Below are 7,368 nucleotides of genomic sequence, written 5' to 3' on the forward strand. Positions count from 1 at the left end.
ATCCTCAGAGTCAGGGCACATCATTCTTTCTGGTTAAATATAGACCAGGGTCTTTTCCCTGAACACAAGTGAGATGAGGCCAGGATATTTAAACAAGACTTTGCAAGAGATTAATAGAAGGGAAATAAATCCACAAAGTAACTTGAAACTCTATAATTTGGGATTCAAGGTACCATTTGCTCTCTGTCTTCGTGTGTTGTTTCCACATGTGGCAGCCCACATCCAAGGGCTGATGTCTAGACCTCTACCTTTCTCGAAGTTTAGTCTGAAGAAAAAAAACCACAGTTGCAGGAACAGGAATTCCTCCTCCAACCTGTCCGCCGGCAGCCTTCCTAGTCCCAGTTTCCGGCCTAAACTCTTGTCTCTTCTTCAGGGACTGGCAGTCAGAACATTCACCCCTTTCAAGGGAGGCTCCACCCCCTGAGCACCAGAGTGAAGTAAGATAATGAATGTCAAACACTGGAAACTGTGCGGGACAGAGCAAGGGCTCACAACGTTAATTAGCAGTAACTCAGAGACACGCACAGGTAGTCAGGAGCAACGTCCCCTTGCAAGAAAACCAACTATGGCAGACCTAGTCAGAATGTACTTGTTAAGCTGAAAAGGAAAATGAAACCACAGTGTGGCAGGACCTTGACCCACACAGCCCTGCAAACGCTCATGTAGGAATGACGATTTCCCGTTACCTCATCCCAAGTGCCCTAGCCTCGTCTCCATTAAGAATTCAAAGCTACTGACCTTCTCTCTTTTACCAGCATCCTTTGAAGTTCAAGTTTTACTCCAATTTTAGTGGAGCTTTGGGGCCTCATTAATTCATCTGCTCCTTTATTACGCCACAGTGTATCTGATCAAACAATTTGAGAAGACAGAATCCATCCTGTCTAACGGTAAACAAATAACCTTTCATAATAGCCCAGTGTTCTCACAAGGCCTTGAGGCTTAGGTGTCCTGGAATGCTCCTAATTTGTAGAAAGGCATTCAAAGTTGGTAAATACAGAAAAGGTCAATACAGTGAAAGGGCAATACAGTGGCTGTTAAGTGTATCTTTGCCTTAAAAAGTCATGATTATACTGATAGCTAAGTTTTTAAAAATTCTTTAATAGTATAGCTTGGTAGAGGGGTCAGCAAATTATTTCTGTCAAAGGCTACATAATAAAAATTTTAGGTTTTGGGGCTGTAATGCCTCTGCCTCAACTGCTGAACTCTGCCAGTGTAGGGAAAAGCAGCCACAGGCAATAAAAAATGAATGGATGCAGCTATGTACCAATAATATGTTATTTATAAAAGCAGGTAGTGAGGACCATAATTTGCCACACTGGTCTAGTATATTTCTCAAACTTAAGTCATGTCCATACCACCTTCACAGTTTTTTCAAGGTCTATGTACATTTGTATTCATATTGATTACAAAATTATTAAAGCTCATTTTATTTTTAAATATTGATTATAAAATAAAAAATAATATTACTACTGTAAAAGGAAAACTAGGATTGCTTGTAATAAAAGGTAACCTTAAACACATTGCAATTAAAATGTTACTTGAAATCTGAAGAAGAAATAAGATTCCTTGCTAAAGGCAAAGCTTCTTAACAAAACTAGTCTTGTACTGTATCTTGCTGGCTCCCACTGCTCTCCGCCTTAGCCATGGTGGCCTTCTGCAAGCCCCTCCTCCTTGCATTAGACCCACCCCCATTGTGCATGTGCACATGCTATTTTGCCTGGCTGCAATGCTGGGCCTTGCCTCCCTACCTGGTTAATGCCTTCCCATCAGGGGAGCCTTTCCACTAAATGTGTCAAACCACTTCTTTTATTATAGCTGTTCAGAAACCAGCAGGCCATTCCCTGAAAGTATATGTCACAAATGCTGTTTTATATTGGCTGGGAAATTAGTGGATTATTTTCTGACTTTCCTCCTATACCATCTTCTTGAAATCAAAGAATCAGGATCTAACATGGTACCTTACCACAGTAGCTTCTGACAAGTAATTATTGCACTGAATGCATAAATGAATATGATTTTTTAAAATATAAATTAGTCTACTCTGGTTTTAACTTTTTTTTCATAATCTAAATTATCGCTTTACCCTTGAGACTTTGTAAATTCATATTCTGATAACTAGTTTAAAGACAGCACTTTCTTAAGAGAAATGTTTAGCTTTTTCCAGCAAAGTCAGGGGTTAGGATTACTTCCTCAAGGTGTAAGAGAGAAGACATCAGTGCTTCTGGGTACTTTTGAGGTATAGCTTTCTCCAAATCTTTCCAGATATCACCATTCCAAATGTTAGAGTCCTTTCTTTTTTGATCAGTTCCCCCACATCTCTTGAAATCTAGTGAGAATGCAAACGCAATGCTTTAAAGTAGATACATAATTCTTAAATAAAAAAATATTGATGTCTGTACCTTCCAAAATGATCTTGTGTTTCACTGCCGTGCTGTACATACTTGGGAACAGTGGCAAGTTAAAAACTAAATTTTTGGATTAAAACCAACATGGATTAGAATCCTAGTCTGTTATTTACTAACTATCTGTGACATGGAGATAATTAGTGCAATCTTACAGGATTATTCTAAGGATTTTGTTACAAAAGTAATGTAAATACTAAGCCCAAGATCTTACCAGTATATGATAAGCCCTAAATTAATATTTATTATTGCTGCTAGTATCATTTATACAATTTACATGCTACATTCTCTTAACAAAGATGAAAAAAATGCTATGCACATCAGGGACATTTTTTTTTTAATTGACAAGAAAAAGATTATCAATATATCTTTCCCAATTTAAAATAGAGCATCATGTCTTCGATATTTCTCTCAACTTCATTTAGTACAAAAGAAAAAAATTCAGAAAATGATTACATAATAATAAATTCAATTTTGTATTTAAGCAATATAAATGAAGATAAAAAGAACAGAAAAGTAAAACTGCTGACCTGTAGATCTAAGGTTAACATCAAAAAGGGTTGGGTGAAGAGAAATTTGTGATGCTTCTTATTTTTAAAAAGTATGTTGTTGTTGCTGCTGTTAAATAAGAGCTCCTTCAGACATGGTTCAGACATAGTATAGCAGTTAGCACATCTGCTTTACACGCAGAAGTTCCTGGCTTTGCGCCCCATTGGAGCCACAGTATTTGGTCAATGGCCATGCCACCCTGAACAAGCCTGGAAGCTAAGCAGGGTCGGGCCTGGTTAATACTTGGATGGGAGACCACCTAGGAAGACCAGGTGCTGTAGGCATAAGTAATAAAAATAAATAAAAGCTCCTTCACCATTTTCGAGTCATTATTCAAACACCACTGCTTACTGAGGTCCATCCTGAGTACCACTTTATAACTGTAACCTGCCCCACACCTCCGCCAGTTCTGTTTTCCAGAGCACTTATTGCCTTCTAACATCCTTGTTTATTTCTTATAGTTTGCTGTTTATCACTCTGTCAGAATCTCTACAAATTGCATCTCTTTTCTTCACAGATGCTCACTTTCTAGAACAGAACCTGGTCTGTGTTAAAACTCAATAAACGCTTGCCAAATGAAAGAATAAAGACGATATAGGCTACAAAATATCTTCTTATAGAAGAGTTATGCCCTACAAACATTAAATAAAATCCTGAGCAAAAAGTAGAAGGGAATAGCAATATATAAAAGAAATTATTTTAATATCACATGTGAGTCCAAACATCATGCAATGGAAACAGGTAAATTATGGCACTAAGAGAACTGGAGTTGACTTCATGGCACATGTTTAGCAACATAGGAATAACCCTGCAAAGGAGTCTAATATCAGTTTCCATCCTGATTGACATGTGTGGAGGACAGACCATTCCATGGCATGGCTGCTGTCTTGTCCTGCAAGCTGTATCAGAACAGAACGGAGGTTGCTTTCCAAAACCCCTATTGGGGACTGTCTGATCATAACTGATGTTCATTCTGACATAAATCAGCACTCCTCTCCTGCCTCCTACTACATGCTGGTTCCTGGAGCAGACCATTTTCCTGACTTGCTCAAGCATGAAAAGTAATTGCCCTTCCTGGTAGCATTCACGTACTCATACAGTGACTGTCCCCGCCCTTTATCCTATATAATTCTTTTGCACCTGCCAAGTTTCACGCAAAAAATCCACTTCATCTTGCAGCCACCCAAGACTTGCCTCATATGTAAAATTTCTTTAATAAACTATGAATTACCAGGCTGGAGTGGCTAACCTCTTTCCTCGGTCTTTCTCTGCCTTCCTCTAATGGAGGTAGATTTTCAGCCTCAGGCCTTTTCTTTGAGTCTGCATGTACTAACAGCATGGAATTAGCAAAATGCTTTTCATTTATTAATTTAAAAGTCTCTGATCCAATAAGAGTTGTTGGGTATAAATTAATGTCTTGTCTTCTTCATAATATACATTTTCAGAATTAAGCTTAAGCTGTATTTCTGTAGAGGCCATATCAGTTATTCAGTGTTATCAACCAACTTAATTAAACCAGTGTTAAAATTAATAAGAAATGGAAATATAAGATATGAATTAAATTTTATATGAATTCTAGATATATCTAGAAACTAGAAAACTATAATACACAAAACTTCTCTCTTAACGTGCATACGTATGATCTTTTAAACCCATTTCACGTATGGGTTTTTTTCCATATATGAATACTTATTTCTTTTTAGAAATCTGACATAAACAATTATCCTTTATAAAATGGATTGTTCCAAGCACGACGTGTTTAAATTGATTTGTAGTCAATCCTATCACATTTTAAATGCTCAAGAAACTCATTATTCAAAGGAACCTTGGGGTGGAAAAATAATTGACTTAGACAGCTTCTTTTCTGTTAATTTCAAACCCATTGGGAATATGATATACTATTTTTGCTTCTTTCTTGTTCTCAGAGCAATAGAAAATCCCTTCGTGGTAGGATTTAAGCAGACAGTATAGAAAGACAGCTTAGTCAATGCGAATGAAAAGTGGGAAGTGCCCTTAATAGATAACTTTCACTATTAGTTTACACATAAGAAACTTTCCCTCATTCCATATAGAGGTATGTTTTCTCTTTAATTATGTAGTCTTTATAATTAATATTCCAAATCAGTGCCTCTTTACTCTTATTTAAAAAGCCAAGCCATCTTCATTTCTTATACCAAACAGTCAAGATATGAACTGGGAACAAGTCTCAGGGGTTGAAGAGCTGGTCAGACTCATGCTTGACAGTTCCTGAAGCTACTAGTCCTTACGACTTTAAATGATATAAGCAGATCGAGAATCTATACAGAATTTAAAAAAAAAAAACTATGTCCCCAAGAGAAGTCATTTCATATTGTACAGCATTAGTTTGTAGGTATGTTTTTAATTCTAAAGTCATAAAATGTTCTATATGGAACATTACGCAAATGTAAAAGTATACAAAAGAAAATGGCACCCATAGAACATACAACACCATGAGTAAACTGTAACGTAATCTATGGACTTATGATGTGTCAGTGTAGGTTCATCGGCTGTAACAAACGCACCACTCTGTGGAGGATGTGAATAAGGGAGAAGGCTGTGAGTGTGTGGGCGTAGGAGGTACATGGGATGTCTCTGTACCTTTCCCTCTATTTTCTTGTGAACCTAAAACTTCTCTAAAAAAAATAGTCTTAACTTTTTAAAAAAAGAAATTGCAAATCAGTGTGTATAATTCCATTTTTTCATAAATTATACAAATTATGTTTATGTGCTTACAAAAGGAATTTATTCACTTATGCAGTTCTGCATTGCTTACTCTCTTTTCATTATTTACTACTCTTGTACTTAAATTTTTTTCTTAATGTTAAATTAATTTAATTCAAAGTCACCTGAAAAGCACCAAATTATAAACTGTTTTTATAACATAAACTTATTTATTTTAATATCTGTTCCATATTTCTACGAAATTGACCTTTAAATCATAGCACACAGCCAATGAAGCCCATCAACTCAAGCATTTGTTCTATCTGGGTATTATATTAATGGACTCTTTCTTACCTATAAAGAATGCCAAGAACATTGAAAACAGCTAAGATCAGAATCACAGAATATTAGTCTTTGGAAGGAACCAATACTATCCAACAATTATTAAGCATTTAATATTTGCCATCTATGGTTCTATGAATTTATCAATTATAACTTATTTTATCGCCTAACAACCTCATTGCTACCCTCATTATACAGCCAAAAAAATTGAGAAACAGATTGAATAATATATCCAAGGTCAAAGTGAGTAAGTGGTGAAGCTGGGATTTGTACCAAGCAATCTGGTTGCAGACCCTGCGCTATTAACTACTCACTAACCAGGACGCATTCCAGATGAATCTTTTAGATAGTTTAAATAATAGAGAACACACATCATAAGGCATTCTCTTTTATAGGGGAAGTTCCATGTATTTGAGATTTTATTTTTAATCTTATTGAAATAAGTCTGCTTCCTTGTATCTTGAATTTAACATTCAAGAATGGTATACTGCAAAACCAGAGACATTATTTCTTAATGCAGGTAATACTGTGATTTGATGGAATGGACATCTGTGCCCTGCCCATAAGTGTGTATCTCCTATTAATTTTTTTATGGACTATTTTTTATGGCTGGGTTGTCCGATAAGGCCAAAGCATAGTGTAATGCAACTCACATGAGTAGACATTGGGGTCTCATTGTAAGGAAGTAGTCATTCCCACTGTCAGTTATCCACAGAAAAGATATATACTGGGCATAGAATTATAACTTGGAAGGAGGTCTACAATGAGAAAGAAATGAATCATCTTCCTCACTCCATTCCAGATCTTTGGAAGTGTTTGGAGGGCTTTTGATTGGTGGGAAATTAGTGCATAGGGAGGCAAACTGGGGGGTTTAGGAAGGAGGTATAACCCTGTGATTGAGCAGGGAGTCATACCCACAGGGCACCCTAAGAGAGCCAGAGTTCTGTTTTCTGAAAAGAATCTTTCCTAGAGGCCAACTTTGCATGGTAGTCTTTGTGTGGAAATCTCCAGTTTTCTGGAGGTTTTAGTTAAAGTATAATTTGTGACAGAATAAGGGTGTTCATGGTACAGCTTGCTGGTGCCAGAGGGAGCTCTTAAAAAATGAGAGAAGAGCTAAGAGGTTCAGCCCCCCCTCCCTGTCTGGAGACTGTCCACTGCCAAGCTTGGAAAATTCGAGTTATTCTATTAAGGGAGCTGGTGAGTTTGCTTGTAGCATGCTAATAATACTTTTAGCTTTGTAAAACCTACATTACACTTTATAATTGTGACAAATTTAAGATCAGCTAAAATACTCAAGACTTTTTCAGACATCTCAATGGTAGATATACCATACTTGCTCAAATCATATTGTTTAATCTAAATACGAAAGCTTAAAATTTTTCAATTAGATATT

Source organism: Pteropus medius, unplaced genomic scaffold (assembly GCF_902729225.1).
Source record: "Pteropus medius unplaced genomic scaffold, Ma_sr-lr_union100, whole genome shotgun sequence".
Lineage (NCBI taxonomy): Eukaryota > Metazoa > Chordata > Mammalia > Chiroptera > Pteropodidae > Pteropus > Pteropus medius.